Source organism: Manis pentadactyla, chromosome X, assembly GCF_030020395.1.
Source record: "Manis pentadactyla isolate mManPen7 chromosome X, mManPen7.hap1, whole genome shotgun sequence".
Lineage (NCBI taxonomy): Eukaryota > Metazoa > Chordata > Mammalia > Pholidota > Manidae > Manis > Manis pentadactyla.
This window is the reverse complement of record NC_080038.1, coordinates 9,451,183-9,478,247: the sequence shown is the minus strand read 5'-3', so window position 1 is coordinate 9,478,247 and position 27,065 is coordinate 9,451,183. Positions and strand designations below refer to the sequence as shown.

At 40.7% G+C, this 27,065-nt stretch overlaps 1 protein-coding gene across 3 annotated transcripts in view; it reads left to right on the top strand.

Annotated features, from left to right (window-relative positions):
* FANCB (FA complementation group B) overlaps positions 1–27,065 on the top strand; it is a 359,567-nt gene that overhangs the window by 77,363 nt on the left and 255,139 nt on the right. The window contains exons 13-14 of one of the 3 annotated variants that reach the window (XM_057495748.1): positions 8,950–9,044; positions 9,317–11,053. The exons of 1 other annotated variant lie outside the window; for it this stretch is intronic. The gene's annotated coding sequence lies outside the window, so the exon portion shown is untranslated. Of the gene's footprint in view, positions 1–8,949; positions 9,045–9,313; positions 11,054–27,065 lie in introns of those variants that run through there. One more of the 3 variants, XM_057495747.1, reaches the window with a different exon arrangement.

The following is a 27,065-nucleotide window of genomic DNA, read 5'->3' as shown; positions in this document are numbered from 1 at the left end:
TGTTGTAGCATATTGCAGAATTTCCAGATTATTCTTAAGGCTGAATAATACTCTGTTGCACGAATATACCATATTTTGCTTATCAGTTCATCCATCAATGGACATGTGGATTGAGTCCACATTTTAGCTATTGTGAACAATGCTACTATGAACGTGAGTGTGTCATATATGTTTTAAATGACTTTTCATAAGAACAGCAAGAACTGAATGAGTTCCAAAGGGCACTAATGTGAGAATACTTTAAATACGAAGAGAATAGAGGTTTTCCTCCCTCTTACATCCTTGCATTCACTTCTTTAATTCCACCAAATGGATCCCCCAACCTAGGTGAGGCATGTTCCCTCAGGAAATGCACCATATCGTTAGTGCCCAAGGCCATATGAAAGTTACTTCTCTTCAGCATCATAATCTGCATTTTGCCTTTGATCCATTTTCTTCACTGGAACACTGTGACATGCTGACATTCCACATCTTTAACCCACTGGGCTCTAAATCCGTGGTCTATGAAAGATACTGTCATTGAATTCTGGACAAATCCTTCAGGCATTAGGAACTTGGAGAGCTTGGTACTAGGGAGGTGGCAGCCAAGGCAAGGCTCACCCCATGGTGTTCTTGGCTGCTGATGAACTTCTCAGTGCCAGGGGAGGCCAGTAAGAGATTATGTTGTCAATTCTTAGACGACTTTACAGCAGTCTGCTTCCTGCCCACTAAGTATAAGGCTCTTTCTCTTTACTTTCTTATCAGGGACATGGCAAGTCTCATTGAAGGTATGATTTTCCTCAGCCCTCTTCCCTTGCCACGAAGGCCAAAGAGAGACTGGGTAAATCAGGCATTGGCACAAATAGAAATTTAAAAATCATTTATTTCCTTTTGGGGAGGTTCTTTGTTTTGTCAGATTCCATTCTTGGCAACTGATGACAAAGAGGACCATACCCCACCACTTTTAGATGATAGGTCCAAAATGCCACAGCCCCCACTGGGGGTCAAGAAAAGTCCTCTCAGCATATCACAGCTGCTCAGGCAAGGCTTTGAAAACCTTTCTACCATCTTTTTACCAACTTTACCAACTTTTTACCCTTGCAGTAGGTGCTACCATGTATCACCCAGGTCTGTCTGCAGGACTAAACCTACATCTGCAGCAGCAGGAGTGTGCTCCCTGACTGCCAGCTAACTGGTGGGTGAGCCACCTCCCAAATCCATTTTAGAGTGAGCTTCCTCAGATCGCTCCTGGCACCAACCCTCTTAGGTGTAGGAGTGCTCTTGGGAGGACCCGTATGGTGACACTCCCCCAACCAGCTGGGTGCTGGAGGCTACCAACTCTCAGGAGTCCCTCCTTGAGAACTGCCCTTGACTGAAAGAGCCACCTCAAATGGGTCACACCCCTTTCCTAGGGACAGCCACAGCCATTGACTGGCTGATGCAGCAGTAGGAAGGCCCAGAACCCTGCCTCAAGACAGGACAATTTAAAGGTCCATCTCAGCTTCAGAGCCCTCCACACGGGCTCAGCTGAGGCCATTGCTGTGACTGCATTGCAGAGAACTTCTCTCTGTGCCCAAACCTGCTTTCCTCACACCCTTACAGGTGTTCCCAAGAGATATGGTGCCAAGAGCGGTCTGAGGAAGCTCACTCTAAAATGGGATTTGGGAGGTGCTCACCCACCAGTTAGCTGGCAATCAGGACCCCATCACAGAGGGAGGTGAAGCATGGACAACCTCCGGCATACTGCAGCCCAGGGTTATTAAAACTTTCAAAGGTAGCAAACTGTGATGGAATGCTTTCATCTCCTGCAGCCAACTAAGAGATAAACTAAGGGCCTGTCACAACATAACCCTGCCAGTGGGGTTTCTTTCTAGGGAAAAAGGGTGGCTATATTCCAAAGCTGCTGCAGGATCTAGCCAACACATGCTGGTAGGATCCACAAGAGGGCTATGGTACTGGGTCTTGAGGGTGCTGGATCAAGGGAGAGGAAGCAAAAGGTTGTATCCGAAAGAGTGTAGAGATTTGAGAGCTCATTCCAGTGATGCAGGATTTGACACCCTGGCGAGGATGCAAGGAAACTGTGCTGACACAAAATTATGATCACTCTTGGAAGCTTGGTGAAAACAATGGCCTGGACCAAGTCAAGTAAAAATGGCAGAACTGCCATAGCAGATGGTGTAAGAAGGAGCCAAAGTCTCAGAATAATAGGTGTTCTAGCCTGGATATACTGCGTAAGACTGGACAACCCAAAGTTGATTATACTCCTAATCCCCAGAACTCGTGGATATGTTACTTTACATGGCAAAGAACTCATGGATATGTTACTTTACATGGTAAAAGAGACTTTGCAGATGTGATTAAGGATTTGAGATGGAGAGATTATTCTGGATTACCTGGATGAGCCCCATGTAATCACAGGGTCTTAATAAGGGAAAGAGGGAGGTGGAAAAATTGAAGACGTAATGACAGAAGCAGAGGTTGGAGCAATATGATTACTGGCTTTGAAGATGGAGAAAGGGGTCATGAGGTGAGGAATGTAGGCAACTTCTGGATGCTGGAGAAGGCAAGGGAATGAATTCTCCCCTAGAGCCTCCAGAAAGGAATGCAATCTTGCCAGCATCTCGATCTTAACCAAGGGAGACCAACTTCAGACTTCTTACCATGAAAATTGTGAGACAGTATATCTGTGCTGCTCTAAAAAGCCACTAAGTTTTTGGTAATTTGTTATGGCAACAATAAGAAACTAATAACACAGGCATATATTGCTAACAGTACATCTGTACCCATCCATACTTGTAGCTATTCCATTCATGGTAATAGGGGCACGGATCTAACCACTCTGGAGTAGCTTCCTCTATAGTTGTGCCCCAGGACTTCCATACTGAAATATGTGTTCTTTTATTGTGAATTATATTCTTTTTATTCTTCCTTTATATATTCTTCCCTTTGGGTTCAAAATCCTCAAGATCTGTTCACACAAATATCTCCCTGATTTTTGCTCTTTTAACTGAACAAATTCCTAAAGGTCTTACATCATATAAGCCTTCTCTTACCTAGTTTGGGTCCACACTCAGTCTCCCTCCCAGGGCATGCTGGACTCTGTTTATGGCTACTGACTGAGTGGCAGTGGCTGGTGGAGTATGGAACATTGGCTTCGTTCTGCGAGGGCACACACTCAGGCCAGGAAGTAACAGTTCCTTTAAGCATCTACTCTGCAGATGCGGGAGGCCCAGTGGGAAGCACTCGTAGTGGGTTGGGGATTTAGGGTACTCCTGAAAGTGTTCTAGGTATTTCCATTCAAATTGCTAGAATTGCACTCTTTCCAGGTCACTGCCTTCACTCACATCAAACACCTGGCAGGGCTATGAATCCAAATGATACTGTAATTCAGCAAGTAAACTTGGATTTGATCAGATTCAAAGTCTGAGTTAGATTTTTGGATGTTTTATTCCTACTGCTATAAACGAGAAAATGTTTTAAAATCATGTTATTGAAAATCTTTGATTTTAATCTGTGCCTCAAGGTGAAAGCCTAGCATATGAGGTTTTTGTTCTCCACATTTTAAGTTCTGCACTGCCGTCAGGAGTGGCCATTCAACTTCAACTTAATCAGCTATTTCAGCCCTGACTAGTTTGAACTACTGGGTTCCTATATCAGATTATGGACATAAGGTTCCATGCATTTTCTATCCTTGCTACTCAGAGTATGGGCTGCAAACCAGCAGCATGGACACACTCCAGGAGCTGGTTAGAAATTAAGTCTAACTAATATCTAAAACCTTCAGACTTATCTACACCCAGGAACTGCTCAAGAACATTCTATGTTAAATAGGTAAAGGAAATAAATAGGCACAAAAATCTCAATCATAATATAAATTAGTCACGGAGTTGAAAGTACAGCATACAGAATGTAATCAATGGTTCTGTAACTTCTTTCTATGTTGACAGTAACTGCACTAGTTGAGAACATTTAATAATGCATATAACTTCAAATCATTATGTTGTATACTTGAAACCAGTATAATATTGTATATCAATTATACTTCAATAAAAAATTTTTTTAAATGTTCTACATTGATCAACTTAGACATACAGATGGATTTTTTATTTCAGAGGTTTGCTTCCCAATTCATGACCAACATTCCTGTCCTGGTACGTAGCCAAGTGAAGAAGGTCACCACGATGTCAACTTTCTTCTGGGTTTTTAACTTTGCAGCCTGAGTGGCTTGGCTTTTAGAAAATTGATCCCCTTATATTTTTGATTTTGGGCTCCTGGAAAAACAGAATCTCACAGAAATAAAGGTTAGTGCTCTCTTAGCAAGCGTGCCACATTCCCTGTGCCTGACTGTGATGGCATAGGCCACTGTGGTGGCAAGTTCCCAGGCTGGCTAGTAGCATCCCGTTAGAGTGCTTGTGCCGCCTCTTCACTTTTCCCTTCAGAGCTCTTGCCAAAGTCGGGGGAGCTTTATAGACCCACAGGTAGGGCAACGTGAGATGAAGAGACTGTAGTCAGTAGATAATGACCCAAGACTCCCATCCTTCAGAGGGGCATTTCTGAGGCACATTCTACCAGTTTGTCAGAGTCCCCAGTGGCATGAAGCCCAGACACCATCAGTAACCAACATAATGACACACCCTTTGTTGGCTTTTTCTCTTTTCAACTCTCTCTTTTTCTCTCCATGCTCCTTCACTCCTACTTCTTGGGGCTACCTTCCAAATAAACGACCTGCACCCCCAGGCCGTTACCTCAGCCCTGCTTTGGGGAAACCCTAAACTGGGACGCCAGGTTCTTGGACCAAGTTTACCCCACTACCTGTTTTTGTGTAGCCCACTTGTGAGCTAAGAATGATTTTCACATTTTTAAATGGTTGAAAGCAATCAAAAGAAGAATATTTTGTCACACATGAGAATTACATGAAAATCAAATTTCAGTGTCTATGAAGTTTTATTGGAACACAGCTATGCCCATTAATTTATGTATTATCTATGGCTGCTTTTGCACATCAGTGAGGAGTTGAGTAATTGTGACAGAAACCATCTGGCCTATAAAACCTAAAGTAATTACTATCTGACTCTTTTACAGTAAAAGTTTGCTTGCCGGTGATCTAGGCATGTTATATTAAACTTAAATCATACCATTATCAAGACTAGACTAAACTCTAATTTTCAATGTTACATCAAAATCATTTCTTTCAGAATATTTTAGATACTTAAAAAGCTTAGCAGAATTTCTACCTGATTATCATTAATAACTTACTTAGACCTCAGATTAAGATTTAATGTCGGAAACTCCCTTCTGTTTATATGTACAGAATGTAGAGTTTGAAGGCCCAGAAAGCTATTTAAATATTTAACTTTAATATTTACTTCTTAAATAATCTATTTAGTGTGTGGCACATAGTAGGCCAAGAGGGAATATTTAGTAATAAGCAAACAAAACAATGATGATACTTCTGTGTGATACCAACTAGTTCTCCTGTTTCATGTTAGAAAATAAGCTTGTTATAGAGACAAGTGTTTCATTTTATAAAATAAGTGGTCCAGGGCCACAGGGAAACAAGCCTCCTTTTTATGGTTGACCATAAACAGAGTTCAAAGTCATCTGATCTATTTATGTATTTCTAGAGCATAAAACCCCTTTGTACACAGAAAGTAATCAACACCTAAGAATTTTTCATTTTCCTTTATTACATTTTGCTGTTCTTGCAAGTTCCCCATTACTTAGTAATGCATGTGGAAAATGTCCGATAAATTACTTTTAGTGTGAGCTAAGGTTTATTAATGTAGTGATTCTATTTTACGTGGAATGCCCTCCTTACTGGAAAAAATCGTTAAAAGGTTTCCATTGCTCACAGACATCGAAATTCCTTAGTTAGAGTGGGCCTGGGTGCAGCCTCTCTCTCTGACCTTACCTCCCACTGCCATCCAGTGAAACAGCTTCTTACCCAGAGAAGCATCACCAACCTCCCTGGCCTTCGAGGGATCATTCTTATGCATTAGGCTCCCCAGAAGCAGACTGGGAGACAAGGATTTGTATGCAAGTGATTTTTTAAGGAAGCACCCTCAGGAGAAAATGGTGAGAGAGTGGGGGGAGCAGGACAGCGAAGAGTGTGACTGCAGGCAGAGTCCCATGAAGGGTACTTCAGTCTCATCCTGCAGTGTGACTTCTCAGTTACCGCTTCTGGAGTGAAAGTTACTTCTCAGCCTCTGTCTTGCCTTGAGGAACAGGACCTGGACTTTCATGCTCTCACAGCCCTGAGTTATTGGCTAAAGGCTGCTCAGGGGAAAGTAGAATCCCCAGGCATTGTGGGCTTTCTGTGCATGCAGGCATAGTGGCTCTAGGCACCTAAGGTATCTTCTAAACAAAGTCACAGGGACAAGCTGTTAGAAGCAGAAGTACACTGAAGCTGGGGAAGGGTGCACAGAAGTGACAAGTCGATTCTCAATTCTGATCACTTTATTTCCTGTAGCATATGCTTGCCCTGGGCCATGTACCACTTTCTACTGCCAAATACCAGTGGAAGGAGAGGTCCCTGGGAGGGAATCTTGACTCCCTTTCCAACCAAAGGACCTTGGTCATATGTCTGAACTTCTCTCAGTCTCTTAGATTGTGCTTCTTTAAATGAGCATAGTTCTGTGTACCTCAGAGGATTATTTTTCAAATTAGAGAAGCTCCCTGGGAAACTAGCACACGACAGGTCTTCTACACATGTCAGATCTGAAATTGCCCCACTTTGCAAGTCTCTGACAATCCCTTGCTCTTCTAGCCATAATGTAGAATTGGTCTCTATTATCTGAGACAATGGAATGAATTATGAGCCTCTCTATTTAGTATAGTTAAGCATCGTTCCAGATGATGCATCATACCCTGGTTAGGCTAAGCAGGACCCCTCAATCCCTACTGGCACTCTGGACTTGTAATGGGAGGCTGTCCTGTGTACTGTGAGATGTTCAGCAGCATCCTTGACCTCTACCCTCTACATTCCAGTAGCACTCCCCCAATTTTGTGACAACCAAAAATGTCTCCAGACATTGCCAAATGTCCCCTAGAGAACAAAATCACTCCTGCTTGAGAATCACTGGATTGAAGAAATTCCTAGGAACTGTGCAGAGTTGATTTCAATCTTGGAAACCACATAGATTGCTTAACAGCAGCACCTTTTAATGCTGGCAGCATTCTCCTCCTTTCCCTCTTTGAGTAATAGAATTTTCCATGCATGGTGTTTTGTTTTGTTTTGGACACTGGGGAGGGTGAAAGGGAGGAACCTTACATACTCTGAAAGCAAGAATTTGAGGAGTCATGCTTCAGGCAACATGTGGGTCTCAGAGACCCAGAGAACTCACATGTGTCTTATCTCAAGTCTCTGAAGGAGCCAGGATTTGAATGCAGTCCGCCTTGACTCACAACCCAGTGTTTGGGAAGTAGCCATTGAAAGACTATGATATTGGATAATTATTGATTGTTTCCTACATGACATTTTATTGGGGGTGGGAGGAATAGAATAAATGTTATTGGGTAAGACAGGATGTGCCAATCTTTAAAAGGAAAGATGTACAGCATTTTGTTACTGAATCTAATGAGGCGTATTTAGGTGTGAATATTTCCACACAAAATGCTGTCCAATACTCTTATCTTTATATGACCTATGGGTTCCATTTTCAACTTGTTTCAGTCATCCTTGTCAAAGAGAAAAACAAAGTGAAATCATCAAATTATTATAATTGCAACGTTATACTAATCTAGTCATTATCCCCTGAATTCAGTTTTCAACACTGAATGCTTATACCACTATTCGAACGAAAAAACATGTTGAGTATTGCAAATTGTTATCTCAGGAATTTGAACTGATACAAAGACATTACTTTCCCATTCTAGCAAATAATTTGCCATTTTCAAGCTCTCCTGAAGTGATGATAGGTAACTGCTGAGAGACTGTTCCCAGCAGGTGCCCTAATAGGTAGATCCCTGGGAAAAATCAGCTAATTTACACTACCACAGACCTTCTTTTAAGAGAGACTTTTGAGGAGCAGCCTGTCGGTGAACGCATGGAGATCTGAGAAGAGCGGTGTGCTCACAGGGGATGTGGCAGCCCCACGCCCTTTCTCCCACACCGTGCCCTGTGCATCTCTTCCATCTGGCTCTTCCTGACTTATGTCATTTTATAATAAAATGTTATTTCTAGTTTGAAAAAAGGGAGGCTTTTGAATCTTCAGGATTTGGGTTTGTAAAGCTTTAAATATTTCAGCATTGCAATGATTGGTTTTATTTTTGTAAGCCTGCTTGTAGACCCAACGATGCCAGGCAAGACTTCTGAACCAATCCATTCTTACATGTGGTAAAGCAGAAATACCTGCAGAAATCAGCAGGCAGGGCCAGTCCAGTCCCACCATTCCCCTTTAGGCATCTTCCAGTTACTCTGAGCCCACCTTCATGGGTACCCAGTAGCCCTCCTACCCTGGTCCCTCTTTCTACTCCTTCTTCCAACCCATTCCCCCAGCTTCATCTCTCTGACTGCCCAAGAGCCCACCCAAACATGGCCCAGCAAATCTTTACCCCTTGGATTCGCAAGTTCAGTTTTGCCCAGAATCCTTATTCTGTTCAGAGTGGCACACCTACAAGATAAACACCCCTCTCTGTGCTGATATTGAACAGTCTCACAGCTTTACTCTGATATTTTTTTGTGAATAAGCGTTTCAGTTTGGTTAAGTGGTTGTCAAACTTTATTCTAGGAGCCAAGCTTTTCCCTCGAATAAAAACAACTAAGCACCCCCTGTATGTGAAACAAACACATGTGCCATTGCTCTTGTGGAAGTGGGGCTGGGGTTCACCGCTCCTTTCTCAGCTCAGGCACTCTGTAGACCAGAGCTTTCCATTCAATACTGTTTGAAAATCACTGGTTTTATGAACAAGGAACTTAGGTCCCGAGAGTTATAGGTAGAAATTCAATGTTTCATTGCTTGTTTCCAACAGAGCCAAGATTTGAACTGGTCCACTGCTCTTCCTCCCTTAGCCTCCCAACCATACTGGGCAGATGTCTAGCAGGTGTTTTTGACAGCTTGAAGCAGGTAGGCATTTTCCCTTAGATCAATCTGAACTACTTGCTTTATCATTGTGGAGGAACCAAAAAGCACTCTGAAAAGAGACCATATCCAAACTGATGCTGTGTAGCTTCTCACATCATGAGGAAACCTCTCTTTTCCTCATTTCCACCTCTCCTGCAATTGCAGGACCCTGAACACCACCCCTGACCCCAGTGGTTTTTAGGGCTCTCAGGGTATATAAAACATGCCCACAAACAAATCAGTTGTATTCCCGTTCTCCTGTTGATTCCCAGCAGGCCTGCTGCTCTCAGGCTCTGCCTTTTCCAGCTGAGTTCGTGGGCACTGATGACCTGTCCACTGAGTACTACCGCTCTTGCTTGGAGATCTGATGTGAAGTGGATGGAGAGCTGCTCTTTTCTCTGTCATCCTGTGTGCAGCAGCACCTTGTGCCCTAGAACTTCACAGAGTTTTTAATGAATGTGACCAGGAACCCTTCATAAGGCACAGACATTTTGTCCAATAGTAGATGCTGCATAGAGATAACTCCACATAACTGATGCCATGTGGCACTCAAAATAGCCCCAACTGTCTGATCACTATAACTGGGAACTAGATCAAGCTGATTGTGCAAGATTTTTTTGTTTTGTTATGTTTTAATAAGGTTTATACCAGGAGGTCCCTTCATTTGTTCCTCAAAAAAAAAAGAGAGAGAGAGAAAGAGATTTCTGGCAGTCTCCACCTACTGGGTCCACGCACATGCCCAGACAATCTCACTTCCCCTTGGTGACCCAGAGGGAGCTCAAGCTCCACTATGCTGTAAAAAGTAATTCCCACAGTTTAGGATTTGTCTGCAAGTTGGATTCTTTTCTAGCTCCCTGAACTGGTCTGGAATAGACATCTTCCTTTCCTTGCTGTTTCCTTTCAGTGCCAGGATTCCCAAGTGTCTTCATAAAACGGTCTTCTGACTTAGCCTAGTTCTTCCAGGGTTCCCGTGTCCCACACTGACTGGCCAAGCACTGATCATATTGAAAGACAGAGTAAGGAAGGCGTGTGAAGGATTGGCAGTAGGAAAATCTCCAAGTATAGACATTAGATTATATATTAATGAGTGTTACATCATAGTTTGTAATTTATAAAGGCTTTTATATGTACTTAATGCATTTAACAAAGCTGGGAGTTGGGCATTGTTATCCTTCTAAGGTTTCAATTTCTTTGAGAATACAGAGCCAGAAAAATGCTATATGTTCTCAAAGGAACTGATATTCACTTTCCCTAATGAAAACCAAATAAATGAAACTTCCTTTTCGTCTTCATGCCCTGGTTTCTAAGAACCTCAGATTCTAATGTGATGAATGTTTGTGGTTATTATATCAGCCTTTATAGTTAGCATGCTCTCTCCCTTTTCTTTGTTCTGATTCTTCCTAGCTCCCCTTCCTCTTTTGTTTTTCATTCAGTCATTCCTTTATTTTCTCATATGTACCTGCTTTCAAAACATTTGAAGCAGATTATGAAAACTTATGCCAGATGGTATCAAAATAAAAAGATTGCATTAGAGGAATGGAAATAACAGAGTGGAAATATAAGAGGGCCCCAAAATGAAAGGTTCTAACTTCCAAATACAGCGACATAGCCAGGGCTTTAGGAATCTTATCCTTAGCTACCTCTAAAAAGCTGGGAAAGATAATATGTGTTGTCATATTTGTACTTTTCCTCTGAGTTATGTACTTCCTATGAATTGTATGGAAGTTTTCCCTACTCCCAAGTTATACAGAAATTTACCCATTTTTTTCCTCCAGTACTTTTATTATCTCAAAATTTTACCTTTAAATCATTGATGCATTTTGAGTTGATTTTGATGCACAATGTGAACTGTAGAGCCAAATTCATTTCCACAGGGCTACCTGATTGTTCCTACACCATTTATTAAAAAGTCCAACTTTACCCATGCCTCTTCTATCATATGCTAAATTCTATGTGTGTTTCTATCCTATATTTCTAGGCTATTCAGTTATATTATTATTGCTAGTTGTACACTAGTTCCATATTTTTTAATTGTTGTGCCATTATAAATATGTTTTACTACCTGGTAGTACTTGTCATTCTTCATTGCTTTAATTACTTTTCAGGTGTTTGTCTAGCTATTCCCATCTATTTCTCACTTAACTTTACAAGTAGCTTGCCTAGTTCTAGACAAAAACTATTGATATTTATTGGGATCTCATTAAATTTATAAAACATAATATAAATTTTTTTAATGGCTGCTTAGTATTCTTTCATATTGATATACCCTAACTTATCTAACCATTATGCTATCTTTGGATGTTTAGGTTGTAGGCATTGATTCTTTTATCAGGTTTTTATTTTTCCTCCTTTTGGGTAATTGCTCCTTTCCCAGTCTAATCATGTGATTCGGTTGAGGGCCGTTAAACAAAGAACCTCATCCTGTCCTGGGAGTTGGTTCAACAGGTATATCTGTGACTCAAGTCAGGCCAGTCAGACTCTTCCCCTGGAATCTCTTCGAACTGGGAATCGTTTGGGTGTAGAAATGTGAAGTTGTGGGCCTAGAGTTGAAAACAAGGATGGTTTCACTTCATGGAGAACTCAGCAAGAAAGAATAAAGCTGATGCATATAGAATATCCTGGCAACATGGACCTCCTGCTCCTTTTGTTGTCTCTGTCTGTAATCACATTCTTACTGGTTATAAGAGCCAAGAAATCCCATTTTGCTAAAGATGGTTTCCCCACCCTGCCAAGATGTATTGAGGTATAACTGACAAATGAAAATGTATATATTTAGGATGTACAATGTAATGATTTAATATATGTATACATGGTGATATTATTACCACAGTCAAGTTAATTAGCACATGCATAACCTCACATAGTTACCATCATTTTGCGTGTGTGGTGGGAATACTTACAATCTACCATCTTAGCAAATTTCAAGTATACAATATAGCATTATTAACTATAGTCACCATGCTGTATATTTTGTCCCCAGAAATTATTCATCTTATAACTGAAAGTTTGTACCCTTTGACCAATATCTCTCTCTTTCCCCCAGCTTTTTTTTTTTTAGTAGTCCACATGTAAGTGAAAATATACAGTATTTCTCTTTCTATGTCTGGCTTATTTCACAGCATAATGTCCTCCAGTTTCATCCATCTTGTCGCAAATGGCAGGATTTCCTTCTTTTTATGACTGAGTGATATTCCATTTTATATTGATGCCACATTTTTTAAATCAATTTTCTGTGATACATTTTCTCATGCATCAGTGGACACTTACATTGTGTCCATATCTTGGCTATTATGAATAATGTTCAGCAAACATAGATATCTCTTTGAGATCCTGATTTCATTTCCTTTGGATATATACCCAGAAGTGAGGTTGCTGGATCATATGGTGTTTCTAGTTTTAATTTTTTGAGGAACCTCTGTACTGTTTTCTAGGGTGGCTACACCAGTTTATATTCCCACCAACAGTGCACAAGGGTTCCCTTTTCTTTACAGGCCTTGCCAGAACTTGTTATATCATCTTTTTGGTAATAACCATTCTAGCAGGTGTGAAGTGATATAAAGGTAGTTTTAATTGAAATAGTATTGAACAATATATAAGGTATTTTCCATCCTTCTCTCCCTCCCTCCAAGCATTTGTTTGCATGTGAGGATCTTCTTGAGCACTGAGTATCCTCTAACTTGCGGTCATGGCCTTTCTACTGGTATCTCTTTCTTCTGTTCCTCCCTGCGTCTTGCATGTCAGCCAGACTGCTTTATGACTATACCTTTGTCTTTCTTGCCCGTAAAACCTTTCCCAAGACTCCCAGATCCTCCCATTTTCTGATTTGAATAGCACAATTATGCTAATTCACTGTTCATAAGAAGTTCGTTCAGAGTCCTCACTGACCCTCATCTCTGTGAACTTGAAATGTCTGTTCAGGCTTTCTTCTGAGGTGAAGTTTTGTTTGAGGAATGTATGTACCCTACAGCTAGCTCTCCAATCATCACTTAAGTTTTAGATTTCACTTGATTGCTATTTTTCACAAACTCCTTTTTTAAACCTCTTCATAAATTACTATATGCTGTATAAAGGTAAAAAAAATGAAGGTGAATCAATGAAAGCACGTGACCACCTAGTTCCACACATTAGCCCAATGATGAATCCTTCACCTAGCCTCTGGACTTGTGACAACTGCTCTTTAAATTCTTGCCTGAAGAAAATTACCCATTATTAGAATTATACAAGGTTTTGTTGTTAAGTCATTGGGGTTTTGCTTCATTTTCTCTGTTTTTTTTTTCTATTTACATTTGGCATTAACTCAAAATTTTGTTTTTTTGAGGAAAGAGCACATAGTTGATTCATCCCCCATATCACTTCCAGGTGCTAAGTAATTTATTTAATGGCTGAATGAATTTCTTATACACATTGATTTTTCCCAAAGCACCTGGCACAGTGAAGCCCTCAATAAAAATTTATTGAATGAGCAAATAAATCTATGAATATGTGTTTGAATATGGAATGAGTAAATGGAAGAGTGTAGAATGGATCAATGAGCTAAATGTTTTCAAGGTAGAAATTTTCTGAATACCAGAGAATTACAGCAATCTGATTTGTCAGTGTAATAGTTCATTCACAGATGGTGCCTGACTCAAAATGGTTTGACTTAATGATTTTTTGACTTTCTGGTGGTGTGAAACAAGAAACTGTGCTTGGAATTTTGAATTTGTATCTCTCCCTGGGCTAGTGACATGTGGCACAATACTCTCCTGATGCTGGGCAGGGCAGCGAGCCACAGCCCCCAGTCAGCCACAGGACCGTACACTGACACCGTACTGTCCACTTTCAGCACAGGACTCAACACATTACACGAGCCGCTCAGCACTTATTATAAAACAGGCTTTGTGTTAGGTGACTTTGCCCGATATAGGCTAAAGTAAGTGTTCTGAGTGTGTTTAAGGTGGGTGAGGCTAAGCTGTGGTGTTCAGTAGCTTAGGTGTATTAAATGCATTTTTGACGTACGGTATTTTCAACTTACAATGACTTTTTGGGACATACCCCATTGTAAGTTGAGAAAGATCTGTATATCTCTTTTGAGCAGGATTTCTCCATCTTGGCCCTGGTGACATTTCAGGTCAAATCATTTTTGATGTGGGGTCTGTCTTGCACACTGTAGGATATTTAGCAGCGCCCCTACTCACTAGATGTCAGTAGCTTCCACCCCCCAGTTTGACAACCCAAAATATCTCCACGCATTGCCAAGTGTCTGATGGGGGGTAAATTGCTCCTAGTTGAGAGCTACAGCTCTTAAGAGACTTTGGTTCCCCAGTTCCTCCCTTCTTTCCAGCTACAAGCTTAATAATGTGTAAATCTTTTGTAAACGTCTTTCTGTCCTTCCAGCGACAGAGTGGACACTGGCGCATCTCTTAGTTGTCCACTGTGCATTTGCTATTCCCATCTTGGCGTGAGGAGGTGCAGGACCTTATATTTACAACAGACTTCCCTTGCCTGTCATCAGCACTTTCAGGCTGAATCAAGCTGTCGGACTTTGTTATGTTGAAGCTGCTGTTGCCAATTTCACTAAGCAAGAACAACACAAAATACCTTCTGACTTCCTAACAAAGAAGTCCTGTTTGACAGATTTAATTCAATCCAATAGATGCTGAGGCATTTTGTTAGTAGATGACGAATTTAACTGTCATTTCTGAGCTATCTTCCTACTCTTCAGCTGGAGAAGGTTTGCATCTTAAATGGTGGTACCATTCTTGATCATTGTGTCTCACAAAAGAGAGAGGCTGATTGGCCAGGATAATGGGTAGACATTTAATCTCTTGTACTAGTTGTCACTTACTGTATAACAAATGACTCCCCAAACTATTGGCTTTAAATAACAAGCATATATGATCTCAGTTTCCGTGGCTCAGGAATTTAGGAGCAGCTTAGCCATGAGGTTCTGGTTCAGGGTCTCTCCCAAGGTTGCAATAAAGATGTCAGCTGTGGCTGCAGTCAGTTGAAGATTTGATTGAGGCTGGGCTGGGCAATCAGTTTCACTCATGTGGCTGTTGGCAGGTAGGATTAGTGAATTTCAGCAGACAAACACAAAAATGACACCCAGGATGACCAGTTAAATTCCAATTTCAGGTGAACAACACATAATTTTGTTATATAAGTATGTCACTTGCAGTATTTGGGACATTCATTGTTTATCAGAAATTCAGATTTAACTGACATTTTTTTTTATCTGCCAACTTTACTGGCAGTAGGTCTCAGTTCCTTGCCATGTGGACCTCTCCAAAGGGCTGTTTTAGTGTCCTAATGGCAAAGTGGCCAGCTTCCCTGAGAACTAGTGACAGAGAGATGGAAACTGCATTGTCTTTTATGATCTAGCTTCAGAAATCATGTCATCATTTCTGCCAATTTCCCTGGTCGCACAGGCCAACTCTGATACAGTGTGGGAGGGGATTACACAAGGGTGTGATCATAGGGTGCCATCTTGGAGGCTGATTCCCACATCTATATTGTGGGATTTGAGGCCTGCTAGTAAAATCTCCCTCAGTCTCCAAATATTATTCTTTTCTGGTAGGCAGAATTCTAGGGGAACCCCTAATTGGTTATGCTCTTGTATAATACCCTCCCCTTGCTTGTAGGCAGAACCTGGGACTTGCTTCTAGCCAACATAGTCTGACAATGGTGATGAGCTCTTACTCCCTTGATTAGGTTAGGTTATGTGGAAAAGGTGATGGGATCTCCTTTTCATTAGTTTTTTATAGTATGAGTCCCTCTTAGCCTGCTAGAGTGAGGGACTCTCCCCTGCTAGCCTTAAAGAAACTGCCATGTTGAGAGGTCTGCCAGAGGATCTGTGACAAGGAAGGTGGGTAGACTCTAAGGGTAGAGAGTGGTCCTCAGCTGACAGCCAGACAGTGGGGATCTCAGTTCTACAGTGGCAAGGAACTAAATTCAACCAACCATCATGTGAACTTGGGAGGTGAGCCTGAGGCTCCCAGAAGGGATGCAGCCCTGGTAACAGTTGCTTATAGCCTTGTGAGACCCTGAAGCAGAGGATCCAGCTAACTTGTACCCAGACTTGTGATGCATAGAAACTGAGAAAATAAATGTGTGTTGTTTTAAGTTGCTATATATATGGTGATTTGTTATAAAGCCATAGATAACTAGTTCACCCTTCTATGTTTTGCACTGCATTGGGGCTGACATTTTACCCTTGGGAGAGTATTATTAAATCTTACTCCCTTCACATGCCTTCTGTTAAAATTTATGCACTTTCACAATGTGCCAGAAAAGATATATAAAGCCAGTTTGCAAAACTTGATTCCACGAGGAGTTGTAATTAAACGTGGAGAGTTGTTAAGATAGGTGAACAACCAGGGATGTTGAGCACACAACAGGATGAGCTAAAATAGTCTAGGAATACAGGAAAAGGTTTCTGGAGGAAGTGATATTGAGAGTTAAAGAGCAGGAGCTATTAAGAGATGCAGAGTATGAAGGCAGAGAATTGTTAAAAGTGTAAACTATTGTGGTATGAGAGAAAACTGTATAAATCCTAAGTGTGCAGCTTAAAAATTTTCACAAAGCAAACACCCAGGCAACTATACCTCAGATTAAGAAATAGATTAAAAAATCTGTCTCTCAGAAGCCCCACTGTGTCACATTCCTGAGAGTAACCCACCCTCCTTCTCTGCAAGGGTGATCCTGTCCTGACTTGTAACACCACAGTTTAGTTTTGACTATTTTTGCATTTTATATACTTGGACTAATATAATATATGCTTTTCTATACCTGGCTTCTTCCCCTGGCCCCCACCCTACAATGTTATGTTTGTGAGATTCATTCATGTTGTTGCATGTAGCTGTAGTTACTTTTGTTTCATGGCTGCATAATATTCCCCTTTATTTTTAAGACTAAAAGTTACCACATGTATCCATGGTCATGTGTGTGATCTAGATTGTTCCTCATTTAGAGCTAGTATGCATCGTGCTGCTGTCAATAGCCTGTGTACTCCTTTGTTGAACAAAAGTATATGTTGAGTAGATCCCTAGGAGTAGAATTGGGTCATAGGATAAAGGCACTGGACTTTTGAAATCAAGGAGTAGGGCAGCTAATGTGGCTTACAGGGAACTAAGCAATCTAGCAGGCTACCTTTCCAAGCTTGGTTTAGACCACTCTCTGAAATAGGAGTGTTCAGAGGAGAGGAGCAGTCTAAACAGACGTCAGACAGGTAGGCCAGTGCTAGGCTGCTCACTGACCTGCAAGTCTTGTTCAAATTTGGACTCTGTCCCAAGGAGCCATTAAATGGTTAAATAGTAAAAGATCAAACTTTATGGAAAATATATCTTCCTGGCTACATTTTGGAGAATGAATTAAAAGGAGGCAAGCCTGGTACAGGGAGACGAATTGACTGATATTTCAGTAGTAGTGAGCCAAAAAATATTTGATCTTATAAGGATTTATTGAGTCTGGTGTTGATGTTTTTAAAGTAAAGAACCTTGCATTTAATAATTGTTTTTTTCCTGGATCAGCCAGAGGACTCAGCTGGCATTTTTCACAGAGGAAATGGGGAGGCTGGTGGAGCTGCTAGCTTGCCTTCATTGGCTTCACACACTCCTGTGGTAGTTGTGCACTCGGCAAATGCCACTGTAAAGAAAATAGGAAAGCCTGAGGGCCAGGGTCCAAATGGGGCCTTTGGCCATAAAAATAACATAAAAATAATAGCTGTGCAGAGAAGCATAATTCCAATACTTTAATGATGGAAATGCAGACTAATGCTTGGCAAAGAGGGCATCCTTGGTTTTCTCTGGTTAGTCGCATGTGGTCAACAGACCCTCCTTCATGCCCTGAGACAATTCCATCCAGAATGGCCCTCTCCGCATGTTATGACTAGGCTTCAACCATCATGCTATCTATTCATCCCCACCTAGGCTTAGCCATTATGTCCACACCATGTACACTATCATAGTGCCCCCTTCTGCACTGTCTTTATAGAAATCCAGTTCTCTAAGTAGGTATATACTTGTCCTCTCCAGCAAGGATTATACCTGCTTGAAACCTGTTTCATGTCTATTCCCCATGTATCTATCCACCATGCACCCTCCACTCATTTTCCCCAGTCTGTCATAATCTTTATCACTATCCATGTCCATTCACTAAATCCCATCCATTCTGTCTCAGAAAACCCTCTCATGACCAGTTTTCCCTTTCAACAGCTAATGCTGATTTTCTATCCTTGTTTCAGGCACTCAGCATCTCTTGAATGACCGCAACTGACCCCTTGCCCATTCTCCCTACCCAACTTAATTTTTACATATATCCAGAAAGCAGTATCTTTTGGACACTTTCCTTCCACGTATAGCCACAGTCAGGGTTCATTCTTAGAGCTTCTGAGACTGTTGCTGCACATTTTATAAAACCTGTGATCTCTGTTCTGCAAAGTGATGAGATGCATGGGCCCAGAGTGGACCCACTTTCCTTGGGGCTGATCAAAAGAGGTAATTGTTTCGTAGCATTCTATAAGCTCAGTCTTGCCCAGATCTAACAATCATGCTGTTAATCCGTTGTCCACACAATCTACAGATTAAGCGAACCCCAATCTACAGGTGCTTAAGGATTAGGATTCCCCTCAAACCTGTTCCTGCAGTATCACTCAGCCTGTCTTATATTATCGTCTACTACACCATCACTGTGTCCTAAACTCCTTATAATCTCTCATTCCTATACCCAAGCATGAACTACTGTCCATTCTGTCTCAAAATCTCATCTCATGCCAGCCTCTTCTCTCCACCTCTTTTGCCATGCCTTAATTCAAACCCTCATCATCTCTGGAATCATTTGCAACTGAACTCTCTGTCACCACTTCCCCTTCTGTAATTTATTTACAATTATCCAGACTTTCTCAAATACGAAGCTACTATGTTACTCTTAAAAACTTTTAAGGTTACTTCTATAAGGATATATATTTTTATGGCTATTTAATAATACTCCATTGTATGGATATATTACATTTTGTTTATCCATTTGTCAGTGAAAGAACATTTCAGTTGTTTCTAGCTTTTGGTGATTATGAATAGTGCTATTATAGATATTTGTGTAGAAATATTTATTTGAATACCTGCTTTCAATTCTTTTGGGTATATTCCTAGCAGTGGAATTTCTGGGTCATATAGTAACTCTATGTTTAACTTTTTGAGGAACTGCCACACTGTTTTCCACAGTGGCTACACCACTTTACATTTCTGCCAGCAGTGTATGAGGGCTCCAAAAGCTGCACATCCTTGTCAACACTTGTTATTGTCTGTTTTGTTTTTATTATAGCCATCTTGGTGCATGTGAAATGGTATCTCACTGTGGTTTTGACTTACAGTGACAGGTGATGTTGAGCATCTTTTCACGTGCTTATTGGCATTTGTGTAGCTCTTTTAGAGAAATGTCTATCCAAGCCCTTTAAAGGCCCATTTGCCCATAGGATTGTTTGTCTTTTTTGTTACTGTGTTCTAAGCATTCTCTCTATATATTCCGATATGAGATCCTTATCAGATATATGATTTGCCAGTATTTCCTCCCATTCTGTAAGTTGTCTTTTCACCTTCTTGATAGTGTCCTTTGATGCACAAAAGTTTTAACTTTGGTGAAGTCCAATTAATCTGTTTTTTTCTTTGGTTGCTTGTGCTTTTCATGTCATAACTAAGAATTCATTGCCAAATCCAAGGCCATACCTATTTTTAAATATCCATTTCCCACCATGAAACCTCATCTTGTGGTTTACCCGAAGTGAACATCTAATGAGTCCCTGGACATGCAGCTTCCTTTACCTGGCAAACCTTTTCCCTTCCTTCTAGATCCGATTCAAATATCACCTCAGTGAATTCTCAAAACCCACAGGGAATGTCCCTGACTTAATTATCTCTGTCCTTCAGATTCTGATCCTATCTCTGTACTTGACTGGTATGTGTCCTTTTTAAGATTGTGATGCTTTGAGCACAGGGATGAATTTTTATTTGGAAGTCTTTGCTGTTAGTGAATGCTCAATGTTTGTGGAAAGAATGGATGAAGCAATTAGGAGAAACAACACATTCTCATGTCATGTAGCTTTAAAGCCATTCCTTGCAACCTTTCAGTTTTGTAAAGAGAGGAGACAAATTTTCCATCGCAAGGGTCAGATAAATGTAAGTCTGGTAGAAATACATAGCATTGTCATTTGGCACTGCATAGCCAGCAGGGTTCCTCTCATCTCACCTACTCCCTGTGGCCCTTTTTGGAGACCTTCCTATCCTCTAAGGGTGCCCATGACCCTCTTTGCATGAGGAGTCAGGACACAGGAATCTTACACAAGATCTAACCTGGGCTTCATATTTCTGAAGAGATACTCCACATCCTATATTATTTAAAGCTAGGCACATGCTATTACTTAGGAAAAGAAGTCAGAAACTCTTTTATAGGAGTATATAAAAAATGAATGCTATCCAGCTGCCTGAAATTTAATCTAATCTCTGATTCTAAAGATAGTTGAAATAAGACATGAGACTACCTTTACCTTGGTTTCTTTTTTTCTTTCTCTTCTCTTCTTCAGTATCCCACATTTTCTCTTACTTTTGCCATTTGTCTTGGTATTGGGGCAATTAGAGAGACTATGCTTTCAATGAAATACCTTTTTTGAACTTAAAGGTTTTTGTAGTTCATGCAAGTAGGAACATTACCTTTCAGAGGAACAAGACCCACCTGTCTACACTGATAGAGAGCTCTTCTTGGGTTGAGATGACAAGTGGCCCTGACTATATACTTGTGCAGCCATGATGTCACAGAAGAGCCATACCCCATGGGGTAATGAGCTCATAGTTCATTGTGAAATAGCATTTGTACCCATGTGAGGCCATGTCAATGTAGCTTTTGCAGTGACCTTTGCTAGTTCTGATAATTTACAGAATGTACCCACACCCTGAGGGAAAGACAGCCCATTCTCTAGCCATGGTAACAATCAAACCCAGAACAGGATTTAAAGCTGTCTTATCACTGATTACTCCTTGAAGGTCAGCCAATCAGAGGCAGTCTCATGCTTTGGCAGTCAACTGCTGACTCTGAACATGCTTCTAAGTCTGACCACTTCTGCCTCTTTGAAAAATGTAACCTCAAAACAAACCCATCCCCTAAATCAGCAGTTTGCTTTGCTCAGAGAGACTCTGCCTGACCAGCACAACTCTACTTAACTAAGAAATAAATCCCAATTTTTAATTTCAGAAGTTGTGTGGTGATCTTATCCTCTGTTGGTTTTCCATTCCCTCTTAGATGTCTGCATATGCCGGTATTAACAAAGTTCAGTCATCTATGCTATATATGCTGTATCATACTAAAGATTAAGCATAGCTATTAAGCATAAAGGCATATCCATGCTACATATATGATGCTAAGTCTTTTAGTTATTGAACATGAATGAAAGTACATTTTACATAGTCACAGGTTAGGAGAGGTATTATATCTCCCTAAGGGGGTTGGATAAACATTTCATTTATCTGATTTTTAAACCCTTTCTGTTTTTATGGTTCGATTTTTAAAAATATTTTAGCTTAGAAAAGTCAAATTTTCAAATTCATGGCCCTCAGGCCTAATTCAGCCTGTGAAGTGTGCTCTTAAAAATACTTAAATCAATATTTAGAAATCTGGAAATTTCACATTTAAGTATAGATTGCCGTATTTTTTCGAAAAAATGGCGAATTTGATATTCCAGGCCTCCACTGCTGCATAGCAGCCCCCAGCAGTAAGGAAGCAGCTGCAGCTGCTGCCTTCAAAGTGGGTGTAGCCACTCTTCTTTGCCGCAGTCTCAGTATTCCCTATTGTGGCTCCACCGGGAAACGATTGCCACTTTCCCTCTATCATCGTTCTCTTATTGTTGTTCTTCTTTTAATATGGACCTATTCCTCTGCACAGAATTCTGTCATTCAGTTGCTTGCATTAATTGCATTGATAGCTTCAGAGAGTGAGCATTACAGTTCTTTTACAGGCTCTTAATTTGACCAATTAAAAAAAAACCCTTTACTAGTCAGCTTGTGTTAGAAGCCATTTTCCCCCACTGGTGTAGCATCTTGGTTTCAGAGTCTTTCCAGGCTATAAATATAAGTTTTCCGACCTCACTATTTTGGAGGCTTTTATCTTTTCTCCTCCTATCTTCCATTAATAGCATATCCCTTCTTCCTTAAAAAATATTTTATCCCCTGCATTTAGCTGCTGTGGTAAATTGTAAAAATGGCCACAAATTATTTTAAATTTTCTATTCAGAAACTATGGGAGTGCTCTCCCACACTGACTCTGGGCTGGCCATGTGACTTCCTTTGGCTAATGGGACATTAGCAAACATGATGCAAGCAAAGGCTTGGAAAGCATTTGTGTGTTGGGACTTGCTCTCTTGCTGAGCTTTGAAACGGTGACTACCACCATGTAAATGAGCCCAGGTTGGCACCTTGGATGATGAGAGGTACATGGCTGAGTCATCCTTATCACCCCAGTTCATTTCAGCCAACTGCCAGACATGTGAGAGAGGTCATCCTAGACCATCCCGCCCCAGCTGGAGTGGCCCAAACCAGAAGAATCATTTAGCTGACCCACTGAACTGTGAGGAATGATACATTTTTGTTGTAATACATTTTTGTTTTAAGCTACTAAGTTTTGAGGTGGTTTGCTATATAGCAAAAACTGATACAACCTAAATTAAAGAACATTCTATTATAAAAAAGACCTGCGTTTTTTCAAACGTCAGTACAGTATCATGAAAGAAAAAGGAAGACCAAAGAACTATTCCAGATTGGAGGAGGGTAAAGAGGCATGAGAATCAAAGGTAAAGTGTCACACTGCACTGGGTAGAGAAAAAGCTCTAAAAGACATTCCTGGAACAATTGAAAAAACTGGAATATGGACTGTCAAATAGATAATAATAGTGTCATGACAATGCTAATTTTCTTGAATTTGATCATTATAATGTGGTTATGCAAGAAAACATCTTTGCTCTTAGGAATACACACTGAAATGTCATAAGGTAAAGTGGCATGATTTATGCAGCCTACTCCCAGAGAAAAATAACAATAATAATATTCTCTTTCAGAAAATAAATAATAATAATAATAATGTGTGTGTGTGTGTGTGTGTGTGTGAAAGAGAGAGAGAAGGACAGGGAGGAGGAAGGTGGGAGGAAGAGAGAATTATAAAGTAACTGTGGCAGCAGTTAAAAATTAATCAGTCTGCATCAAGTTATACAGGGGTACTTTTAACTATTCTTATATCTTTAAGTTTTAAAATATTTCATAAAAAGAAAAAAAAGAGGTATGTGGTGGGGACTTGATAATAGGGGGAATCTAGTAACCACAAAGTTGCTCATGTAATTGTATATTAATGATACCAAAAAAAATTTTTTTCAAAAAAATAAGGAAAAGAAGAGAACTTGGGATTGAGAAAATAAAAAATTCACTGACATAGCTTCCTTCAGAAACTCCCTAAAACATAATCTCAATGCATTTGTTTTAGGCAAAACATAAGATATTTATATATGTAGACATCAGACCTGGGGGCTTATGACTGAAATGGGAAATGGATGCTCATTTTATGCCCAGTACATGTGGGGATAAACAGAAGCTCTTTCAAGGTATTGGGTAGTGAAAAGGTTGCTGGGTAGGGAGCAGAAAATCTCGATTATTGTCTTGGTTCTGCCACAACTATCTTTAGGTTTTAAAGCAAGTTATCCAACTCTCTCGGCCTCAATTTTCTTCCTAGATTAAATGGGAACATAATATCTTAGGGTTCCTGCTGATGCTAATGTTCATAAAATACTTATAAAATGAAACCAAATGTTTTGATCAATGACTTCTAGCATTGTAATCTTAGTGACCCTTTGTTATTATGTGATAGCTACACATGACATATATTTATGGTTACCAATGGGTGCCTTGTTAAGTATGTACAAGTATAGTGAACATGGCTTCAAGTTATTGCATAGTTGCCCCTGTAGAAGCTAGGCTCTCGGGATGATATTAGTAAAGAATGACTTGTGCATGATCATGAGGTTGGAAGCCCTCACTGGTGATAAGGGTTAGTGATATAGACTGCAAGGATTGGTACTGGTGAGGGTCAACCCTCCCCCTCCTCACACACATATATATAACCCTACATCCCCAAAATGACACAGGAAAGTAGAATCACAATGACAGAAATGACAGGATGGCATATGGAACAGAAAGACACATTATAATCTGGAAGACATGTAGTGGATTGCCCATAGGGAGGACTTGTATTTTTAGCAGCACTAAAATTTAGCCCAAATAAGAATGCCAGTGTCACTGAGGAGAAGTGTGCTGGACCCTTTTGTTATTGCCAGGGATTTGGGGCATATAACACAAAGTGGCATTTTTTAGAAAAGTGGTAGATACCTCTGCTCTTGGTACCCTCCAGCCTCATGCCACACCTCCACCATCTTTCCTCCCTCTTTATGGCTTACTTTCACATTTCTCCCCTCCTGCTCCTTTTTTCCCTTCCAAAGGCTGGTGGTATGCACAAGCAATATTTAAGCACTTTGGAAGTCTCTCAGGGGCAGGATGCTATTTTTAAAAACTTTATTTATGTACGTGTACAGCCTAATGAGTTTTCACAAGCTGAATGCACTCTGTAACCAGTGTCCTTCACATCCCCATTTCAAAAGAGAATTATTACCTGCATCGCACAAGCCATTCCCACATCTATTCCCATTCAATTGCTCCCTTCAAGAGTAACCGTGATTCTGACTTCTAACATCATAGATTAATTTAGTCTGTTTGGAACTCTATATAAATGGAACCAAACAGCAAGTATTCTCTTGTATGTTTTGCTCAGGATGTGTGAGATTCACCCACATTGGTACACATAGCTGTAGTTTTGTTCACTGTCATTGCTGTGTAGTGTTGCATGTAAGTATACCACAGTTGACTTGTCCATTCTGTTCTCGGTAGGCATATGTATTGTTTTTGCTATTATGAACAGTGTTGCTGTGAACATTCTGGTACTTGACACCTGGTAAATATGTGTATATGTTTGGCATATCCTAGGAGTGGAGCATAGGGGATATATGTACTCAACTTGAGTAGATGCTGCGGGCACTATTTTGCAAGAGCTTTTTATGGGCCAAGCACTTGCCATGCCATCTCAATGAGTCTTCACAGCATCCTTTCAGAGCATCTTATGGAGCTTATGCTGCTGCTGAAGACATTAAGATTCAGAAGGCTTAGATAAATTGTGCAAGGTTCCTTACTGTTTGGGCTGGAACAGAGATTAGAACTTAGCCTGACTTGACTTCAAAGCCTGGGATTTTTTTGCCCCCTTTTTTTTAAAAAGAATGCCCTCCCACAAGCTTCTGATCTACGATTTAGAACCATGCTCGACTATTTTTATATGATTTAAGGATAAATGGCAGCAACTTTCCAAGGAATGCCATCCGTTTTATTGGTAACATTTCTAGCTATAAAAACCTTTGATGTGTGTATTGCCTAGAAGTAGTGGCAAAAAGAAAGTTTGTAAAATGGTGAAGACCTGTTTTCTCTCTGTTTCTTGGTGAGGTAGAGACGGCTACCTGTTCCTCTAAGATTCGAGTTCCCTTTTTGTAGTGTTGAATCATTGCTAGCAAAACACGAACTCTATTTCCTATCTCCCTCGTATCTGCTGGGTCCACATGACAGGTTCCCACCACAGGACTGTGAGAGAGAATGATGTACGTCAGCCCCAGGCACAAGTAGCTCAAAGCAGGTGTTCCTCCTTCTCCATATCTTGATGTGTACACCAGACAGATGCAGAGGATTCAGCACGGGCCTTTGAGCCCGTGGTCACTCTGGAGCCCTCAAGGGAGCCTGGGTGCCAGATCGTTGCTTGGAAGAGAGGAGAGCCACCTACCGATCAGTCTTTCCCATCTGGACTTTGCATGATTGAATGATAAACTTCTATTCTGTTAAACCTCTGAGATTTGGAAGGTTATAGCAGCTAGCGTCACCTTAACAAACTACCAGGGAAGTCTCCATGCCCATCTCACCATTTCCCCCTGTTTCCATCACTTGGATTCTGGTACTTATTATGTGGCTGAAACCTGGAGGACTTTCTTCCCTGCCTCTCCTTACTGGCCAGGATCATAGGAATTAAATGCTCTGCTTGGCAGGGCCTTGATCCGGTTATCTTTGTGAATCATCTTCAGTCCCATTATTTATTGCATGCACTGGACAATGTGATGTAATTTTATGTAATTTGGCCTTTGAACCTCTTTGTTCTTTGTGAAGAAAGTCATTACTGAGTGAAGAAGTGCGTCTTCATGGCAACAATGAAAAATTTAGTGGAACCTCTTTTTATATATAGCCATGCGTTTGTACAGATCTTTTATGCTTTTCAAACTTCAGCCCTCACAGAGGCTTTGGGACACAGGACAGGCAACTTTTATTATCTGTATTGTGCAGCTGAAGAAAGTGAAGTGCAGAGCAGTTCTGTCACCCTGGAATGGAATCAGGACTCGTGACTCCAGTGCCCTGCCCTTTTGGCTCCTCTCCGACACCCCAGTGTCTGTGTCAGAAATCGGGGAATTATCGCTGAATCTACCAAACCACATTATGACAGGCTGTTACATTTGGGATTCTTTAATCTGGGTCTGAGGAATCAGTAATTTCTCAATAATTTCTTTAAAGTTGGCTTCTTGTAAGCTAATTTTACATGTTAGTACCCAAAGCTTATGGGCCTATCTCAAGCCTGTAATGTGTAGCTTACAGATTAAATACTACATAACCATATTCAGCAGCTCATGTGGTCATATAATGGATAATACAAATGCCAGGGGACCCAGGTAAGGGTTTTGGCATATTCTAAGCACAAATCTGAGCTCTGTATCTATAGGTTTAGTCCTTGCTTTTTCCTTCTGTGAGGCTAGCAAGTTTCCCAAGTTCTGCTGCCCACTTCTCTCTTCCTGCCCACTCATTTTTCTTGTTTCCAGATTTACTCTGGCTGCTTGCCATCAAGTCTGCTGACCTCTCTTCCTTGTAGGTACCCTTCCTTTCC